This window comes from Rhinoderma darwinii, chromosome 12, assembly GCF_050947455.1.
Source record: "Rhinoderma darwinii isolate aRhiDar2 chromosome 12, aRhiDar2.hap1, whole genome shotgun sequence".
In the NCBI taxonomy this organism is placed as follows: Eukaryota; Metazoa; Chordata; class Amphibia; order Anura; family Rhinodermatidae; genus Rhinoderma; species Rhinoderma darwinii.
The window spans coordinates 15,670,985-15,693,155 of record NC_134698.1 but is presented as its reverse complement, the minus strand read 5'-3'; positions in this window follow the sequence as shown (position 1 = coordinate 15,693,155).

The window sequence follows — 22,171 nt, the reverse complement described above, 5'->3', positions numbered from 1 at the left end:
GCCACACACAGCCCCCCTTGTAGATGGTGCGACACACAGCCCTATTGTAGATAGTGCCACACACACCCCCCATTGTAGATAGCGCCACACACAGCCCCCTTGTAGATAGTGCCACACACAGCCCCTCTCTTGTAGATAGTGCCACACACTTCCCACTTGTAGATAGCGCCACACACAGCCCCCCTTGTAAATAGCGCCACATAGCCCCCCTTGTAGATAGTGCCACACACAGCCCGCTTCCCCCATTGTAGATAGCGGCACACTCCACCCCTTGTAAATAGAGGCACATTCCCCCCCTTGTAGATAGTGCCACACACAGCCTGCTGCCACTTTGTATATAGCGCCACACTCCCCCCCTTGTTAATAGCGCCACATTCCCCCCTTTTAAATAGTGCCACACTCCCACCTTGTACTTAGCGCCACACTGAAAACAGAGCGGTGAGCGGTAGCCTTCCGCTACCACTCTCCGCTCTGCCTGACGTGATGTACCGGAGGAGCCGAGGAGGTCATGCGGCGCAGGCAGCGGCGGAGTTCCTTCCGACTAGGGTCGGTGACAGCCAGGGCCGGCCTTAGGTTGGATGGCGCCCTGTGCGGAACTCTCTATTGCCGCCCCCTACACAAACCAAAAATTAACCACATATATAGACACGCACATACAGGAACATATATACTGTACATACATAAAGACAGATATTTAGACATACAGGCAAATCTACATACACACATTCTGGAATATATACATACAGGTAAATATATAGACGTACAGACACATATATATACACACGCACACACACACACGCCGGCAGATAATTACACAGACAGGAACATATACAAATACATAAAAGGCACATATACAAGCACAAAGACACATTCACAAACAGGCCAATATATACGCACACAGGCACATATATAATACCCAGTACAGATAATGTCGTAGATTTCATGTGCAACCCTTTGTAACACCACAGATAACACACAGTAATAACTGAGTACAGATAATGTAGTAGACGTTACCTGCAGTCCTATGTAACATCACAAATAACACAGTGATAATTCTCTGTGTACAGATAATGTAGTAGTGTTACCTGCAGTCCTATGTAACATCACAAATAACACAGTGATAACTCTCTGAGTACAGATAATGTATTAGTGTTACCTGCAGTCCTATGTAACACCACAGATAATACAGTGATAACCCTCTGAGTACAGATAATGTAGTAGTGTTACCTGCAGTCCTATGTAACACCGCTGATAAAACAGTGACAACTCTCTGATTCCGTATAATGTAGTAGATGTTACCTGCAGTCCTATGTAACACCACAAATAACACAGTGATAACTCTGAGTACAGATAATGTAGTAGATGTTACCTGCAGTCTTATGTAACACCTCAGATAACACAGTGATAACTCTCTGAGTACAGATAATGTAGTAGATGTTACCTGCAGTCCTATGTAACACCACAGACACCCACTATACACAAATATACACACAGACACACATAGTCACTCACCATGTATCCTTGCTTACAGGATCACAGGTTTCTTGAAGGACGGGCTGTGGGCGGAGCTTCCTCCTCTGCTTCTTGGCTGTTATTTACTCCGTGTGTGAAACAGCAGAGCACAAAGTAGAGGCAGAGCCAGTGGCGCCCCCTACATGCTGGGAGGGTGCAGCACAAGAGTGAACCAGTCTAGTCACCTGACCTGAGTCATCTAACCTCATGTCACTGACGTGAGGTCAGGTGACAGGTCAGGTGACTGGACTGGTCCACTCCCTGGCCGTCACAGACCCCAGTCAGAACGCCGCTGCGTGATTTCCTGGCTTTTCCTAAAGCTGATCGCTGCTGCAGCTATCCGACATATAGGGCGCCTATCAGCAGCGATCAGCTGCTCTGCGGCACCCCCCTTGCCTACCACCTAGTTGCGCCTGGGGAACATGCCCCGCCTGCCCCCCTAGCTACGCCCCTGGCTTTGTGTGTGTGTGGACTTCTTTGGCACAGCTTATGGACATGTTGCGTTTCTTTTGTAGCGATTTCCACAAAACCGTGGCAAATGACAGTTATAAAGCGATTTCCAGAAACCACTGCAAAAAAATAAATAAATAATTTGGCCACAAAATGTAAAGTAAAGACATTTTTGTAGTTCATTTGTTTAACCCCTTTACGCACCATGACATAGAAGCAGGTCCTGGTGCGGGGGTGATGTATGGAGCTGGCACACACGCCGAGCCCGCTCCATACGCTGCTAATGTCAGCTGTTTATTACAACTGACATCCGTGACTAGCGGCCAGGAGCCGCGATCACAGCATCTGAGGCTTTAAAAGGAGGGGGACAGCCCTCTCGGACAGCTCATCGGCTTCCCCTGCAATGCGATCATGGGGTGCCGGGGGTTGTCATGGCAGCACAGGGGCCTGATAAAGGCTCCCAGGTCTGCCTTCACTCTGCTTCTGTCAGGGTTTAAAGACTATGTAAACCTTTGAAAGTGATTTTTTGTTTTTTTTAATAAAAATGTCAGTGTAATTCATGCAACTTTTAAATAAGTTTTTATTAAAAATTATTTTAACTTTTTGAGATAAAGCTGCTCTGTAGTATATAGAGCTGCTGTATCTTTCGCTAAGACCTGAATCCTTCAGTCCTGCGGACCTAACGGGTTCAGTGTCAGCGGGTCCGGTGTGTCTCTGAAACTCAGGATTGACCTGTAATCTATCAAATCTAAGTTATGAACTCAGATGTGATGGACAACAGGGACACGCAGGACCCGCTTTCACTAAACCAGTCAGTCTCGTGGACCTGACAGGTACAGGATTCAGCGAACGATACAGCTGCTCTATATACAGGATACTGAACAGCTGTATCTCAAAAAGTAAAAATAATTTTTAATAAAAACTGGTTTAAAAGTTGCACCAATCACACTGACATTTTTATAAAAAAATATCACTTTCAAAGATTTACTTAGCTTTTAACAGAAGCCTGTAAAAATGACTATACACTGCAATACATTAGAAAAAATATTTAATGTTAAAAAAAAAACCTTTTCCCATTTTTCCTCGAAAGTAATGTAAAAAAATAGACATGATAATCAAAATTGGTATCGCTTCATCCGTAAAAGTCCAAAATTTTACAATATAAGAAGAGCAATGGAGCAGGGTGAAACCGTAGCGGAGTGCGGCTTGATTGGGGCAGAAGTAACAGGATCAATAAGGGTATGTTCACACGAGGGCGTCCGTAACGGCTGAAATTACGGGGATGTTTCAGCCTGAAAACATCCCCGTAATTTCAGCCGTAACGGCATGTGCAGGCGCTTGAACGCCGCGTCAATTACGGACGTAATTGGCGCTGCTATTCATTGGAGTCAATGAATAACGGCTCCAATTACGGCCAAAGAAGTGACAGGTCACTTCTTTGATGCGGGCGTCTATTTACGCGCCTTCATTTGACAGCGGCGCGTAAATTACGCCTCGTGAGAACAGACAAACGTCTGCCCATTGCTTTCAATGGGCAGATGTTTGTCAGCGCTATTGAGGCGCTATTTTCGGACGTACACTACCGTTCAAAAGTTTAGGGTCACTTAGAAATTTCCTTATTTTTTAAAGAAAAGTACAGTTTTTTTTCAATGAAGATAACATTAAATTAATCAGAAATACACTCTATACATTGTTAATGTGCTAAATTACTATTCTAGCTGCAAACGTCTGGTTTTTAACCCAATATCTACATAGGTGTATAGAGGCCCATTTACAGCAACCATCACTCCAGTGTTCTAATTGTACATTGTGTTTGCTAACTGTGTTAGAAAGCTAATGGATGATTAGAAAACACTTGAAAACCCTTGTGCAATTATGTTAGCACCGCTGTAAACAGTTTTGCTGTTTAGAGGAGCTATAAAACTGACCTTCCTTTGAGCTAGTTGAGAATCTGGAGCATTACATTTGTGGGTTCGATTAAACTCTCAAAATAGCTAGAAAAAGAGAGCTTTCATGTGAAACTCGACAGTCTATTCTTGTTCTTAGAAATGAAAGCTATTCCATGCGAGAAATTGCCAAGAAACTGAAGATTTCCTACAACGGTGTGCACTACTCCCTTCAGAGGACAGCACAAACAGGCTCTAACCAGAGTAGAAAGAGAAGTGGGAGGCCCCGCTGCACAACTGAGCAACAAGACGAGTACATTAGAGTCTCTAGTTTGAGAAAAAGACGCCTAACAGGTCCTCAACTGGCAGCTTCATTAAATAGTACCCGCAAAACGCCAGTGTCAACGTCTACAGTGAAGAGGCGACTCCGGGATGCTGGCCTTCAGGGCAGAGTGGCAAAGAAAAAGCCATATCTGAGACTGGCTAATAAAAGGAAAAGATTAATATGGGCAAAAGCACACAGACATTGGACAGAGGAAGATTGGGAAAAAAGTGTTATGGACAGACGAATCGAAGTTTGAGGTGTTTGGATCACACAGAAGAACATTTGTGAGACGCAGATCAACTGAAAAGATGCTGGAAGAGTGCCTTACGCCATCTGTTAAGCATGGTGAAGGTAATGTGATGGTCTGGGGTTGCTTTGGTGCTGGTAAAGTGGGAGATTTGTACAAGGTAAAAGGGATTTTGAATAAGGAAGCCTATCACTGCATTTTGCAACGCCATGCCATACCCTGTGGACAGCGCTTGATTGGAGCCAATTTCATCCTACAACAGGACAATGACCCAAAGCACACCTCCAAATTATGCAAGAACTATTTAAGGAAGAAGCAGGCAGCTGATCTACCCGTCTGTGAATAATGTCAGGACCAGTCTGGAGGGATATCCTGCCGGTGGCTCGTTGCCGTACGGTATCCAGACCGCGCAGAAGCAGCCCTGGCTCCATACGTATTTCCACAAATGGAAAGCAGAAACTTCAGGCCATAGCAGAGCCATGCCTCACATCAAAACGTACATGCGGGTGTCACCGGACTGTCGAGAGCTGGCGTGGTTCCTAGTGACAAGTGCAAACCTCTCCAAAGCTGCGTGGGGGTCTCTGGAGAAGAATGGGACCCAGCTGTTTATCCGGTCCTACGAACTGGGGGTCTTATTCCTGCCATCTGCCTTTGACCTCCCCAGTGGAACTTTCCATGTGAAGCTGAATGTTTACGCCAATAAGGAGGATTCTGTGGGAACATTTCCAGTTCCCTTCGATTTGCCCCCCGAGCGATACACTGGAAAAGATAGACCCTGGGTCTGGAACATCCCCTATGTCAACGCTCCGGATTCCCACGGCAATATCTGGTGTCCCTCGTAAGAAACCCCCCCCCTCCCCCAGGCCATGAACATAAAATCTGTAATGGAGTGGCCAGCGCAGTCACCAGATCTCAACCCCATAGAGCTGTTGTGGGAGCAGCTTGACCGTATGGTATGCAAGAAGTGCCCATCAAGCCAATCCAACTTGTGGGAGGGGCTTCTGGAAGCATGGGGTGAAATTTCTCCCGATTACCTCAGCAAATTAATAGCTAGAATGCCAAAGGTCTGCAATGCTGTAATTGCTGCAAATGAAGCATTCTTTGACGAAAGCAAAGTTTGAAGGAGAAAATTATTATTTCAAATAAAAATCATTATTTCTAACCTTGTCAATGTCTTGACTATATTTTCTAGTCATTTTGCAACTCATTTGATAAATATAAGTGTGAGTTTTCATGGAAAACACAAAATTGTCTGGGTGACCCCAAACTTTTGAACGGTAGTGTAATTCGGGGCAAAAACGCCCGAATTACGTCCGTAATTAGTGCGTGTGAACATACCCTAATGGGGATTAGTGGGATTTTAGTGGAGGCTCGTAATACTTAATTTTGGCCACTAGATGGGGTATGGGTATGGCCTGGGAGGGGATATATAAAGGAGAGGAAAAGGGAGTTAACCTCATTCAGTAACAGTGTAGAGAAGTTGTAGGTTGCTGCAGGAGTAGCTAGTTTCAGTTTCAGGAAGCATGGCGTCCTCCATGGATGAATTTCTGGCGGATGTCCGGTAGGCGGTGACTCAGCGAGGACAGGACTGGGTGCAGGCCACGCTAATGGCTGCAGTGGCCGGTCCTGGGGAAGCAAGGACAGCACTTCCGGTCCAGGAGCGGGCCTGCTGTTCCAGGCCACCAGGCCGCCCAAGTCCAGAGCCCACGGTTCGGTGCCAGCTTGGGAGCCCCACCAGGGACCCTCCCGTAGTTGCAGGCCGGCAACGGTCTTCTCCGGTGGGCCTGCGGTCGGGGAGGAATCCCGTGCGCCGGCGAAACCCAGCCGAAGGTGGGAGAGGGGCCGCCCCTCCTCCCCCTTCTAATCGTCGCATTGAAGCGGAGGAATCGGCGGCTGTATCCCCAGGTGAGAGACCGGCCGGGGAGGCAGCCATGCAGGGGGATGTACCTGCTATAGGAGCCGCCCGTTCCCTGCGGCGGGCGGGCTCTTGGAGGAAAAGGGCGACTGCAGCTTCACCTGCTGGAGTAGGGGGGAGCGTGGGCCCTACAGATCTGGTCGCGCAGCGCCGTGGCCTGCACAGACCGGCTGGCCGACGGCTTGGACAAAGAAGAAGGGCGGAGCCTGAATTCCCTGCTGCCGCATGTGCTGCTTGAGCAGCAATGGCGGCTGGAGAGCCCCAGGAAGAGGGTGAAATTACGGATGAAGACGACGCAGACGATGTGCCAACACGGAGGGGTCCTCCTCCAGGAGATGCGACGGCCGTTAGACCTACTAGACAGCCTGGATGTAGAGAAGGAGCCTTCACGGCAGCTTCAGGGGATCCTGTGAGGGGGCTGTTTTATCTGTGGGGGTTGTGGGGCATGAGCGTATAATTCAGGGAGTGTTGTCGGGTATGTTCGAATGGTTGGCACATGTTGGGGGGGCTCATGGGGGTTTAGGGTCACCCGTGATGGCGTGGTCAGCGTTAGGGTCGCAGCCTGATGTCAGTGTGGTAGTTGCGCACCCGCCCGTTGCATTACCGGTAACTGCGGGGGGAGCTGGAGAGGTTGCGGTGGGTGCCCCGGGGTCTGTGACTGTAGTGAGCGTCACATCCGACGGGGGGATGCGCTCGCAAGCACGAGTAAAACGGGGGACGGTGTTGAAAAAGCTAAGGCGGTGGAGGAAGTGAGGCTGGCAGACGCGGCAAAAGGGGAGGTATACGTGTGCTTTGTAGGTCCGTTAGGCGCTCATTTAAAAATAGAGACTAAGGAGAAAATTTGGAAGGTCGAATTTGTTGAAATCTTCTCTTTCTTGCATATAGAAAAATTTAACTTGGATAGGGTTAAACCGGACGAGAGTAAAAAGGACGAGGAGGAGAAACGTCGTTATCGCTTAATTCCCCGCACTTTTTCAAATTGGTTGCAGGCTTTTGCAATCTCGGCAAGCGTAGTGGGAGAGAAGGCACCGGAGAACTGTTCGGCGATTTTTTGCTATATGGATGGGATTGGGGAGACTTATCGAGTGTCGTGGTTACGGTACGACCAGCAGTTCCGCCAGAGGAAGTCAGTACGGCTTAGTTTGCGTTGGGACCACACGGACATTGGTCTTTGGAGGAAGCTTATGGCGGCGCCAAATGGGGGGGACAGTCCTTTCCCGGACCAGCCGGGGGCTCCTTAGCAGCGGGGTTCCCGGCCAGTTCGCGCAAGGGCCGCTACAAGCACGAGTGCTCTGGTTGCGGTGGAGGGCACAGCTTGTCGCGATGTTTCAAGCAGGGAAAAGGCGCAGAGGTTGGACAAAAGAGGGGTTCCTCGGTAGGTATCCAGATAAGGCGGCAGCAGAATTATTGCGGGCGGGGTTTTCAGACGGTTTTCGTATCCCTTGTCGTTTGGACGGTTCGGGGCGGGTTTATAAGAATTTACATTCGGCGTTAGAACAACCAGGCATAGTTGAAAAAAAAATAGAGAAGGAAGTTCGACTGGGGCGGATAGCGGGGCCGTTTTGCGATCCTCCGTGGCCTAATATGTGGGTTTCTCCTTTGGGCTTGGTACCAAAGAAGGAACCTAACAAATTTTGACTCATTCATCACCTGTCCTACCCTGCGGGTGGGTTGGTGAATGATGGCATTGATCCTGACTTATGCTCGGTGTCTTATACGTAATTTGACACCGCCGTTTCGTGGGTTCGGAAATTTGGTAGGGGCTCCTTGCTAGCAAAAACCGACATCGAGTCAGCTTTTAGGTTACTGCCGGTACATCCTGATAGTTTCCCATTGCTGGGGTTTTGCTGGCAAGGAGCTTTTTACGTAGATTGTTGTCTTCCAATGGGCTGTTCAATATCGTGCGCATATTTTGAGGCGTTCAGTTCCTTTTTGGAGTGGGTGGTGCAACAGGAGGCGGGCTGGATGTCGGTATTGCATTATCTCGACGATTTTTTGTTTCTGGGCCCACCGGGTTCGAGGATCTGTTCAATTTTGTTGCATACCATGGAGCGGGTAGCGGGTTTGTTTGGCATCCCGTTGGCGCCTGAAAAAACGGAAGGTCCGGCGACTCAGGTGAAGTTTTTAGGGATCATAGTTGATACCGAACGGATGGAGTGCAGGTTGCGTTGATAAAGTGTTAGATTTGCCAGATACAATAGCTAAAATGGCGGGAATGCGAAAAGTGCAGCTGCGGGAAGTTCAGTCCTTGTTAGGTAAATTGAATTTCGCCTGTAAAATTCTGCTGATGGGAAGGGTGTTCTGCCGCCGGCTGGCCTTAGCTACGGCAGGGGTGGTGGGACCCCATCATTTTGTTCGCTTGTCAGCTGACGTGCGGGCAGATTTAGCAATCTGGCAGGAGTTTCTGGAGTGCTACAATGGAAGGTCTGTGTGGATGGAGGCGGTAGTTTCCAATGTTGATATCGAGATGCATACGGATGCATCGGGAGCGCACGGATTTAGGGCATATTTTCAAGGAGAGTGGTGCGCAGGGACGTGGCCGGCCTCTTGGAGGGAGGAGGGACTGGTGACCAATTTGGCATTGTTGGAATTGTTCCCCATTGTTTTGCTGGGGTGCGTTTTTGCTGCGATAACTTGGGGGTGGTCCGGGCCATTAACAAGCAGATGGCGAGTTCCCCCCCGGTGGTAAAATTGCTGCGCCAACTGGTGCTGCGTTGTCTCAACTTGAATGTGTGTTTTGTTGCTGTTCATGTTTCGGGGATTGTTAACAATATCGCTGATTCTCTTTCTCGGTTTCAGTGGGACAGGTTTCGCAGGTTGGCACCGGGTGCAGAGCAACATGGGAAGTCCTGCCCTCCCTGGCTATGGGACGTGGTCTAGGGGTATCGGCAGCGCTGATTAGACGGTCCGTGAGTTCTAGTACCTGGGCGACTTATTCCAGGGTGTGGTCTCGTTGGGAAGGCTTGATGCAACAAGTGGGTGTGCCGATGGCGGATGACTCCTTGGAAACTTTGTTGTCATATTTTATTGGTTTGTCGTTTAGCGAGGGGGCATCTTTTTCAGTGGCGTCGCAGAGAGTGGCTGCAGTGGCCTTTTGGTGTAAGTTGCATAGAGTACGCGATGTGTCCAAGTCCTTTTTGGCACGACAGGCACTTAAGGGCTACCGAAAAGGCGGGGCGCGGCGGGATGTTAGGAGCCCCGTATCATTTGAGTTACTGGGAAAGTTGTGTGTCAGTCTCGGGTGTTTGTACTTCACAGTATGAAGTTGTTTTGTTCCAGGCAGCATTTTCATTAGCGTTTTTTGGGGCGTTTCGGATTTCAGAGTTGGTTGCACGGAGTGGCCTGGTGGTTGGGGGTTTGCTATTGGATGACGTGGCAGTACTGGGTGACATGGTTTCTTGTTTGATTAGGCGGTCAAAAACGCACCAGATTGGAAAAGGGGTGAAAGTGGTGCTTTCACGTTTGGAGGGCTCCCCATGGTGCCCGGTAGGGTGTGTGGAGCGCTTCTTGAATATTCGGAAGACGGGCGGTGGCTCTTTCTTAATACACGGGAACGGCAAGTCATTGTCTCAGTTTCAGTTTATTGCGGTTTTCAGAAAGTGTTTGGTGGCCCTGGGTTTGGATGCTAGGGAGTTCTGTTTGCATTCCTTTTGGATTGGGGCAGCTACGGAGCCATCCCAGTGGGGTCTTGGGGAGTCTGTGATTAAGAAGATTGGGCATTGGGAATCTGCTAGGTTTAAGGGGTATGTACGTCCTCAGTTGTTATAGTAGTGGTGTTCCTGCTTAAAAAAATGCGGGGGTGTTGTGTTTGAGTCTTTGTATACTATGTTGTTATTTCTATTTCAGGAGCGGCGCCGTGTCTGGCGTGGATTGTGGGTCATTCTTACGTGTACTGGGGCACACTGCGAGCCGATGTTCGACCCGACGGGCGGCAATTGTGTTTCCACAGGGCAGATATGCAGGTTCGCTGGTTAGGGCTGCGGGGCATGCTGTGGAACAGGGTATTGTCGGAGGTCCAGTTCTATGCAGGCATGGATAGGCCGCCGGATATCTTATTGCTACACGTCGGGGGTAACGATTTGGGGATCCGCCCCTCTAGAGAGATCGTGCGGGACATCAAATTAGACCTGTTAAGGCTCTGGTCATCTTTTCCTAAATTGATTGTCATCTGGTCGGATATCGTGGCCAGACAGGCATGGCGGAATGCGAGGAGTGTGGAGGGGTTGAACAGGGCCAGGGCAAAAATAAACAAAGAGGTGTCACGTTTTGTCCGCCGTAACGGGGGTTTTGAAGTTCGGCACAAAGAATTGGAGATACTGTCCCCGGGATATCGCCGCAGCGATGGAGATCACCTTAGCCCGGTGGGCATAGATATGTGGTGCTTAGGCCTGCAGGACGGATTGGAATTAGCCCTCAAGGTTTGGCAGGACGGCCTCCAGTAAGGTTTCACTGTGGTCCGTCTGTGGCGGGGAGAAGGGGTCCTTGGAGGCAGAAATTTTGTGGTCAGGTGCACGAAAATGGGCCGTGCATCTGAAGGTGTAATACAACAAATGGAGTCCTGGGGGGAAGGAATCCCCCAGGAATAGTTGGAGAGTTGTATTTTGGTGCCCTTAGGCCAGGTGTGGACGGCTAAGGGTAAGGAGTTTTACCTTACTTGGAGAGTAGGGGTTAAAAAATGGAGACTGCCTCTAAGGATCGCTTTTTCCCCCCCAAAATGGAGAAGATAGAACAGGGAATATCTTCTAGGATGTTTTTTGTTGATTATTTGTCATTTTACATTGTATTTTATGTAAAGTTATTTATGAAAGTTTTGTATGAAAATTATTTATGAAAGTTGTTTATGAAAAAAGTTATTTATAAAATGTTGTTAATAAATATGGCTGCTATGGCCTTTCTCCAACAACGGCAGTGGAGTCTTTATTGGGGGAGAAAGAGTGGGGCCATGGTAGAGACAGGTGTCAATCTTCTGTTGTCATATTATTTTACTCGCACGGTGAAGGCTGTAAATAAAAAAAAAATGTTCCGCCAAAATCACTCTTTTTTTGGTCACCTTAGCTCTCACAAAAATGTAATAAAACGTGATAAAAATTGTATGTAAAAAAAAATGCTACCAATGAAAACTACAGCTCATCCTGCAAAAAATAAGCCCTCACACCACTCAATCGACGACAAAAAAATAAAAAAGTTATGGCTTTCAGAAAGCAGAGAAACAAAATATTTTTTTTTTAACAAATAGTTTTTTCTCTGTAAAAGTAGTAAAATATAAAAAAAACTATAAAAATTTGGTATAACCGTAATCGCTTTGAGCCGCAGAATAAAGTTAAGTTGTCATTATTACCAGTGGCAATGCAGACCTGCTCTCTTCTGAGCAGGTCTGCTGGGGTTCAAAGACACAAGTGGCGCGATGACGTCATCGCGCCGCTTGCATCGTTGAAAGGCGCTGATTGACAGAGCAAGCTATTCTGACCTGCCATCAGCTCCTTTCAAAGACGCCTTTTATTGACGTCATCACGCCGCTTGCATCGTTGAAGGGCGCTGATTGACAGAGCAATTCATTCTACCCTGCCAATCAGCGCCTTTCAAAGACGCCTTTCATTGACGTCATCACGCCGCTTGTGTCATTGAAAGGCACTGAATAGCCGGGCATCGAATCCGACTTACAAAAGCTTTGAAGTCTGATTTATTTATATGGTGGAGTTTCCAAACCTACAATGTTCATACATGTTTCAGGTCAAGAACGCGGAATTATGATTGTTCACGGATGCATCTGGCTCCTAATGTGTCTCAACCACTGAATGGGGCAGATCCATCCGGTCCAGCCTCCTCTGCCTCAGTCATTGGCAGGATTGCCTTCTCACTATTCTCTGTTCTCGGATGTCTTTAGCAAGAAGGAGGCTGAGAAGCTCCCGACACATCGGGCTTATGACTGCCCTATGGAAGTGGTTTCTTATGCGTCCCTTCCCCATGGTAGGGTATACCCTCTCTCCTTGCCAGAGACTCACTCTATGTCGGCCTATATTAAGGAAAATTTGGAGAGGTGTTTCATACGAAAATCCTACTCCCCGGCCGGGGCCGGGTTCTTCTTCACCAAAAAGAAGGAAGGATCTCTGCGACCCTGCATCGACTACCGGTGGCCTCAACCAGATCCCATATTACACTATGCAACTAACTATTGCAGCAATATATATACGGTTTTCGTTCACTGTTAAACTCAAGTAGTATCACTGCATGTATGAATGATTAAAAGTTGAATTTTATTAAGGTAAATCAAAACAATAAAAAGAGGGCTAAATAGCCAGATTACTAAACAGGCATAAGAAAAATGACCAGAAAGGGGGTACATAAAAGGTATCACACTCCTATGTGCACCTCTCGTACCAACGTGTCACTTCCCCTTCTTATTGGTTATGATATAATGCCCTGGTCACAGATGCCAATGGAATTGCGTCCCTACGCATTTCTGCACCCCCAGTTTACAGGGTGCATCATCAGGGGTCACATTTAATGTTATAGTTGAACACCTAACAGCCGGTGAGCACCTATTGCATGCTCTGCATTCAACCGGCTTATGCATGACACTAGTCAGCAGGACGCACACGGGCCAGACGAATGCCGGACATACATAAGTAATGTCCCTCCCACTCAAAATGCTAGTCTATATATTGATAAAATACTTTGACACTTTGTAGTGGCTCTCCCATTTTACGTCAGGGATACCATGGACGTACTCAAAAGGTTGGAGGGCATTAGGTGAGATGCCAATATCCAGTTGGCCTCTCTGGATGTTGAGGCTCTTTACAGCTCTATACCCCATACCACTGGGTGTAGAGCTGTAGAGGACTTTCTCAGTGAAAGGGGGATACAATACCAGGCCCATAATGAATTTGTGGTTAACCTCTTATATTACGTGCTGAAACACAATTTCTTCTTGTTTGACGGCAAATTCTTCCACCAGCTCAGGGGGATTATTAATGACGTCCTGATTCTCTGGACGGGAACAAGGGAGGAGTTTAAAGAGTTTGTAGCTATCCTTAATGTGAATGAGATGGCACTATTCTTTACCTCCGAGATCCATGATAGTAGAATGAACTTTCTTGATATTAACATCTTTAAGACTGAGCAAGGATGCATTCAAACCAGCATTTAGAGAAAGAACACAGCGACCAACAGCCTTCTCCGGTGGGAGAGTTGGCATCCTACACCGTTGAGGAAGGGGATACAAAAGGGGCAGTATTTGGGGGCACGGAGAAATTGTTCTACGATCACTGACTTTGGGATTGCAGCATCCAATCTGAAAAACAGATTTCTACGTAGAGGATACCCTCATGGAATCCTTAGGTCAGCATACAAGAATGCCCTTGGCTGTAATAGAACTGAATTGCTCAACCCAAAGAAGCGTAATATTGATGACCAAATATGGATCATAGAGACCTATGATTCAGCCAATAAGAATCTTACAGGCCTATTGGGGGATTTTGAAGGTGGACCCAGATGTTGGGGGTCTGGTTGGAGATAGACCCTCTGTGACATATAGCAGGGGGAGGAACATTAGAGGCAGGGTGGTGCACAGCCATTTGCAACCACCTGTATAGACGTCTTGGCTGACACACGGAGTAAAGGGAACGTTTAAATGTGGGTCATGTAGGGCCTGTGAATCCATATTGTGCCATAAAAACTTTTCCAGTAATACCATGGGAAAGGTATATGAGAATAAATCCTTTATCAACTGTAAAACCAGGGGGATTGTGTCCCTCCTAACATGTGGATGTGGGCTCCAATATGTGGGGAAGACAATCAGAGAATTTAGAAGGAGGATTAGGGACCATATAGGTGACATATGAAGAAGCGAGGATACTCCGGTGGCACGACATGTCTGGGAATGTCACCGGGGTGATGCAGCAGCTCTTAAATTTCAGGGTATTGAGCAGATATGACTATCGATTTATGGGGGGGGGGGGGGTAACCTGGATAAGCGGATCTTCCAAAAAGAAGAACAATGGATATTCTGCATGCATACCATGAAACCTGCGGGTCTTAATGAACAGATCTCATACACCTGCTTGCTCTAACAATTTTTTGTCTTGATCGCTGATCTCTCCATAGGGTACCCTCCCACCCTTTAAGACACCCTAGTTGTTCTATGACATGTAGGGTCTGTCTAATCTTCTCTGTAATTTTCACAGGTTCCCACTTTATGGCCTCTCTATAATTATGCCCCTAGTAGTCATGGAATGGGGGTGGGGGGTTTGTCTAGGCCCCCCCCTGCCTTTATATAGCAACATGCTAATTCCCCTTCTTTTCACTTTTAAGCCCTATGCACACATAACGAGGGCCCATATAGTGTAGGATCCTGTTAGCACACTCTTATGAACTGCACCAATTGTCTCTGGCCTGCCGTTTGTTGGGCGAGTATGAATTTTTACTGACCCAATGTGGTCATATTGTCCTATTTGTAGTAGTGGCAATGATTTGCCATCTAGTTTCGTCACTTACCCTGGTGCCACTGTTATTCTTACAGTGGATATTTGTATGGCCGCTTATAGATCCCTAGGTTACTATGTATGCTTCTCGTTGTTTCCTGGTGATTGGTGAGCGGGTTCGGAGGCTTGCCCCTTGCAGGTGACGTCAGTTTTGACGGTCACATGCGGGGATCGGTTGGCCGGACGCCGCGTCATCACTAAGTGGGAGGGACATTACTTATTTATGTCCGGCGTTCGTCCGGCACGTGTGCAACCAGATGACTAGTGTCGTGCATGAGCCGGTTGAATGCAGAGCACGCAATAGGTGTTCAACTATAACATTAAATGTGAACCCTGATGATGCACTCTGTAAACTGGGGGTGCAGAAACACGTAGGTACGCAATTTCATTGGCATCTGTGACCAGGGCATTATATAACCAATAAGAAGGGGAAGTGACATGTTGGTACTTGAGGTGCACATAGGAGTGTGATAACTTTTATGTATCCCCCTTTCTGGTCACCTTGCTTACGCTTGTTTAGTAATCCAGCTATTTAGCCTTCTTTTTTGTGTTTTGATTTACCTTAATAAAATTCAACTTTTAATCCTTCACTCAACCAGATCACAGCCAAAAATAGATATCCGTTGCCACTGATTTCAGAACTTTCTGATCGTATACGAGGAGCCAAGATGTTTTCTAAACTAGACCTGCGTGGGGCTTACAACCTGATTCAGATTAGCCTGGGTGACAAATGGAAGACTGCATTTAACCCCCTAGACGGGCACGATGAATACCTGGTGATGCCCTTCGGTCTGTGCAATGCTCCCGCAGTCTTCCAAGAATTCGTCAATGACGTCTTCCGGGATCTCCTCTATGTCTGTGTTGTGGTCTATCTTGATGACATCTTAGTTTTTTCCCCCAGACCCGACGACTCATCAGAGACATGTCCGTCAAGTTCTGCTGCGATTGAGGGAGAATCGCCTGTATGCCAAGCTGGAGAAGTGCATGTTTGAGAGGAGTTCTCTACCCTTTCTGGGCTACATCATCTCGGATCAAGGTCTCAAGATGGACCCTGAGAAGGTAAAGGCCGTCCTGGAATGGCCACGTCCACAAGGTTTAAGGTCCATACAGCGTTTCTTGGGATTCACCAATTTCTACCAGCAGTTCATCCCAAGCTTCTCCTCACTTATAGCTCCCATCTCTACCCTCACCAAAAAGGCAAGAACGCCAAGGTGTGGACTTCAGAACCAGAATCCGCATTTAATAGCCTGAAGAGTGCCTTCACGTCAGCCTCAATCCTCCATCAACCTGATGTATCTCTACAGTGTTCGTTGGAGGTGGATGCCTCCTCTGTTGGTGCTGGTGCACTTCTGTTCCAGAGAGGTCCCAAAGGCAAGGCAGTGGTATGTGGCTATTACTCTAAACTTTTCTCTTCCGCAGAGCGAAACTACTCGATTGGGGATCGTGAGTTACTGGCCATCAAGTTGGCCCTGGACGAGTGGAGACATCTACTAGAGGGCGCAGCTCATCCCAGCCTGATATTTACTGACCACAAGAACCTCACCTATATCCAGACGACCGCACGGCTGAACAACCGTCAAGCCAGGTGGTCGCTGATCTTTGCTTGGTTCCAGTTTGAGCTCCACTACCACCCTGCCGACAAGAATGTGAGAGCCGATGCCTTGTCCAGGTCGGTCGAGGCAGAGGACACCATGGAGTCCCCACAAAATATTATTAATCCGTCCTGCATTGTCTCTGTCAACCCTCTACAAGTTAGAGACATCCCTCCGGGAGGACTTTTGTGTGCCACGCAGACAGAGGAAGAATCCTCCGCTGGGTAAACAGCTCCAAACTGGCAGGTCATGCGGGTGCCCGTAAAACCCGAGACCTGATTGCCCGTCATTTCTGGTGGCCCACGCTGTCCAAAGACATCATGGACTTTGTCTCGTCCTGCACGGTGTGCATGGCTAAAAATGTGGCTCGCTCCAAACCTGCTGGACTGCTCCAGCTGCTGCCTGTACCCAATGCTCCCTGGCAGCATATAGCAATGGACTTTGTCACTGACCTGCCTTCCTCTGCTGGATGCAGTACGGTCTGGGTGGTGGTGGAACGATTCTCAAAGATGGCTCATTTCGTTCCACTGACCGGCCTACCCTGTGCTTCTTGACTGGCCAACCTCTTCATCCAACACATCTTCCGCCTGCATGGCTTACCTCTGCATATCGTGTCTGATCGGGGGGTTCAGTTCACCTCAAAGTTCTGGAGAGCCCTCTGTAAACTCCTCAAGGTAAAGTTGGACTTTTCCTCAGCCTACCATCCCCAGTCCAATGGTCAAGTCGAGAGGATCAATCAGATCATGGAGATCAGATCATCTACGACACCTCATCTCCAGGCAGCATGATGCCTGGGTGCAGCTTCTTCCTTGGGCCGAGTTCTCTTATAATAACCATACAAGCGAGTCGAGGTGCCCGCAGCTGATTTCCTGCAGATCTGGCAGCAAACCCGATCCTCTATTCTGCTGGCAGTCGACCGCATGAAAGAAAATTAAATGAGTTTAGAAAAAAGACACGGCGCCACAAAGGACAAATGAGGATCTGATAGGAAATCAAGAAGATGATGGGTGCGACAATTGCGCTCACCTCGGGTGGTGGACACCATAGGTGTCAAATCAGGCTTGGAAAGCTGCAGCCAGGTCCACAACACAGTCAAACAAAGTTTGATGTCGATTTGTACAGCGATTAAAATTCAGGAAAAAAGGGGACCACCGGCGCTGCTTAGGTAGAGATATTTAGACGACCATCTCAGTAGGTAGAAATAGATAAAAGGACTTTATTGTCAACAGGGCTACGCGTTTCGATGCCGAACCGGCATCTTCCTCAGGCCAATGCAGACTGTGCGGTTCCTGCCTCATTTATACACCAGGGCAAGGAAAAAAGACCGCCAGAAAAACCGGGTCAGAGGTCACAAACAAACAAAACAAAAATAAACCACATTATGGCGAACTATAAAAACTTACATACATAATGGTTTTACATAACAAGAAAGGAAATGAAAAAGAACTTCAAGGATGTTTTACGTGTCAGGGATATATATTGCTTGTGTCAGATTATTCAGGCGTGTCATTACGGGATTTTCCACGAGAAAATCCTTCGCGATCAAAATATTATCTTTTTCCGTAGTTTTGTCACTAGGTAACAAAGGACGCTTGACTCAGCAGTCTTTTGGTTGCTATTGTTTTATTGCTTTAATGATCAAAAACACAAAACCTATACTCATAATCAATTACGTGACTATTTGATCATTTACAGTCATAAAAGATAATATTTTGATCGCGAAGGATTTTCTCGTGGAAAATCCCGTAATGACACGCCTGAATAATCTGACACAAGCAATATATATCCCTGACACGTAAAACATCCTTGAAGTCCTTTTTCATTTCCTTTCTTGTTATGTAAAACCATTATGTATGTAAGTTTTTATAGTTCACCATAATGTGGTTTATTTTTGTTTTGTTTGTTTGTGACCTCTGACCCGGTCTTTTTTCCTTGCCCTGGTGTATAAATGAGGCAGGAACCGCACAGTCTGCATTGGCCTGAGGAAGATGCCGGTTCGGCATCGAAACGCGTAGCCCTGTTGACAATAAAGTCCTTTTATCTATTTCTACCTACTGAGATGGTCGTCTAAATATCTCTACCTAAGCAGCGCCGGTGGTCCCCTTTTTTCCTGAATTTTAATCGCCGCATGAAAGAAAGGCAGACACGAGGAGAAGAGAGCCTCCTCAGTTTCTTCCGGGTACCAAGGTCTGGCTGTCCTCTAGGAATATCCGGCTGAGGGTGCCGTCATACAACTAAATATACAACTCAGCTCTCTACTCACTGAAATATCTCAACAAGGAGATGAACAACCGGAGCAGGTACAAACAGGGTGAAATACTCAACACCACAAAAAACAGATGGATAGTTTTTTACCGCTCAGACGGTTGTGGATGTAAAGTGTGAAGTGTCCATCAAGGGTTTGACCTTCCCCCAGCTAGCATGCAGAAAGAACGATCCAAATTTCCACCGGTGTGTGTATCTCGCTGGTACTTGTGGTTCCACACAGAAATGCAACTGCTTGCTGTGTATATCCTCGTACTTGATGTTCTAAATCTCTTGTTCTAAATCTCCAGCAAGGGAGAAAAAGGAGATAGTGCACTACCTTTGTGAAACTACAAATTCCATAAGATAAGCTCTTGTAACACGCGAAACCCATGGTCGGGTTGCATTATTTGGCGTGTTACAAGAGCTTATCTTATGCTTTTATCTATATCTGTTATGCCTTGCATAGGGAACTTACAATCGAATATTTACCTATTCTGCAGGCTTCAGGCTTGTCCGGCTTAACTGGCCAAAGGCGTTTATCTGGGATTGCTTTCTATTTCAAATTATTAGGTTGAAAAGATGTTACCAAATGTTTTTTAATTACCCAGGCTTTAAAAGGACAGAAGTAAAATCACATTCAGACCGAATGTCGTCCCCCCGTTTCATATAAATTACTGTCAGTATTTGCTTGTCAAACAGTTTGCGTAGCTCCTTTTGAGAGAACATTATTTTCCCTTAGCTTAAGGGGGGATTCACACGAGCGTGTATTCGGTCCGTGCGGGCCGCGTGGTTTTCACGCGGCACGCATGGACCAATACAAGTCTATGGGGCAGTACAGACAGTCCGTGCTTTTTGCGCAGCGTTTGTCTGCTGCGCAAAAAGCGCGACAGGTTCAATAACTCTGCGTATTTCGCGCATCACGCACCCATTGAAGTCAATGGGTGCGTGAAAATCACGCGCACCACACGGAAGCACTTCCGTGGGACGAGCGTGATTCGCGCAACAGCAGTAAAAAGTATGAATGAAAACAGAAAAGCACCACGTGCTTTTCTGTTTCCGAACATCCAAACGGAGTGTCTTTGCGATGAGCGAAGCCGGACAAGCGTACCGAACTTCACCGGGTTCGGACAAACTCGTTTTGGCCGATCCCGGCAAAAAAATTATCGGTACGCGACGTCAGGAGATAGTCACTGTCCATGGTGCTGAAAGAGTTAAACTGTTTCAGCACCATGGACCGTGACTTCCGATCCCAAAATACATGAACCTGTAGAAAAAAAAACGAAGTTCTGACTTACCGATAACTCCCGGCTTCTTCCTCCAGTCTGACCTCCCGGGATGACAATTAAGTCCAAGTGACAGCTCCAGCCAATCACAGGCCAAGCACAGGCTGCAGCGGTCACATGGACTGGCGCGTCATCCAGGGAGGTGGGGCCCGATGTCAAGAGAGGCGCGTCACCAAGGACGCGTCACCAAGGACGCGTCACCAAGGCAACGGCCGGGAAGTTCTCGGTAAGTACGAACTTTTTCTTTTTTTTCTACAGGTTTTGCGATATTGTGTTCGGCATTCACTGTCGAGGGTGCTGAAAGAGTTAGCTCTTTCAGCACCTTGGACAGCGACGGCCGTCGACTAGCCTCATCATCTCTATGATGGCGGCTGCGCGAAAATCACGCAGCCGCGCATCAGACACGGATGTCACACGCAGCTGTCAAATGTTTTTTGCGCGCGCAAAACGCTGCGTTGTTTGCGCGCGCAAAAACGCAACGCTCGTGTGAATCTGCCCTTAGTCTCGCCTTCTTTGGAGCTTTTCGAATCGGTGAATTGCTACCTCTCTCTAAGAATAAGGTGCGTGGCTTGCAGTATGTGGATATTATTTTGAATACTGAGGCGGCCCGTATCCGGGTACGTCGGTCAAAAATTGATATTTTTCGTAATGGGATCTGGATAATTTTACGATCAGTCCCAGACCCAGTTTGCCCCCTACGATGACTCCTGTAGTATTCAATAATTCGCCCTCACCACACTCAATTATTAGTGCATATGAATGGGAGTCCTCTCACCATTTATCAATTTAGAGCCACTTTTACTTGGTGCCTGGTACTATCTGGCGCATCTCCAAAAGAATTTGGAACACATTCATTAAGAATCGGTGCGGCTACTGAGGCCGCAAAGGCTGGACTTCCAGATACAGAAGTTCATCGAATAGGTCGTTGGCGCTCTGCTTGTTGCGCAAGGTACATATGCCCTGATCTGTTATTATAACTGTTGTTATGACTGTGCTTATTTTTCTTTTAGATCACATAAAACCCACAGTATGGGTGCTTGGCATTCGTATAAATTTTGGGCGGCACAAAGGGCTGAATGTAGGCCCGGTGGCCGAGCTTTGACATTTCATGATGTCAACGTCTCCTGGAGAGGCATCCGTGTCTTGAAGTTGTGTTAAATCAGGGGTTACTGGCCCTGTCATCCTGGTTTTCCACACGGAGGGCAATGATCTTTGTTTCCTACAAATGGCTGAACTGATGACTTTGATGCACTCTGATATGGAGCGAGTTTCTTCCTTCTTTCCCAAAATGATCCCTGTGCGGTAGGAGATTGTACCCTGCGTGTAAGGCAGGGTGCGCGTGATGCAGATGCTGTAGAGGGCCAGACGTACCGTCAATATCCGTATATCCAGGTTCATCAGGTCTCGTTCCAGAGTAGTCATCCGCTATCGCCAACTAGAAGACGACAGCAGCAAATTAACCGGTTAAGGACCAGGCTGTTTTACAGCTAAATGACCAGAGCAAATTTCACAATTTTGCTATGCGCTTCTTTAGATGACTATAACTCTGCAGGTGAATAAAGTTCATCTTTGAATTTTACACTCTTTTTAAAGGACAGATAGGGCTTTGTTTTAGTGGCATTTGTCAGTATATATCATTTTTATTTTTTTCTCTAAAGTGGGCAAAATTGGAAAAAAATGCAAGAATTTAGCAATTGCGCCAGTTTATGCCAGCATTTTTCACGCACGGTATGGACCACGGACAAAATTCATCCTTTCACATTCTTCCACTTCTCCCGTGCATGGGGATACCAAATATGTGTGCCTTATTCACTGTGCGGGCATGTGCCAGGGCTTGGCATAAAAGGAGGCTTTTCGGTCCAGGAATTTTGCATTTGATTTTATAGCCGCATACTGTTTTCTGGGGGGCGTAATGCTGCTGAAACATTAGAAACACCCCATAAATGACTTCACACAAGTAGACCCCACAAGGTTTCCTTCAAGGGGTTTATCATATTTTTAGACAGTCCAGTTTTCTTCTGAAAGTTTCTTGAATAAGATGGACATAATAAAATTACCTTTTTTTTTAACAAATGCGTCAGTTTATGCCAGCTTTTTCACACACAAAATGGACCACGGACAAAATTCATCACATTTCACATTCTTCCACTTCTCCTGTGCATGGGGATACCAAATATGTGTGCTTTATTCACGGGCATGTGCCAGGGCTTGGCATAAAAGGAGGCTTTTTGGTC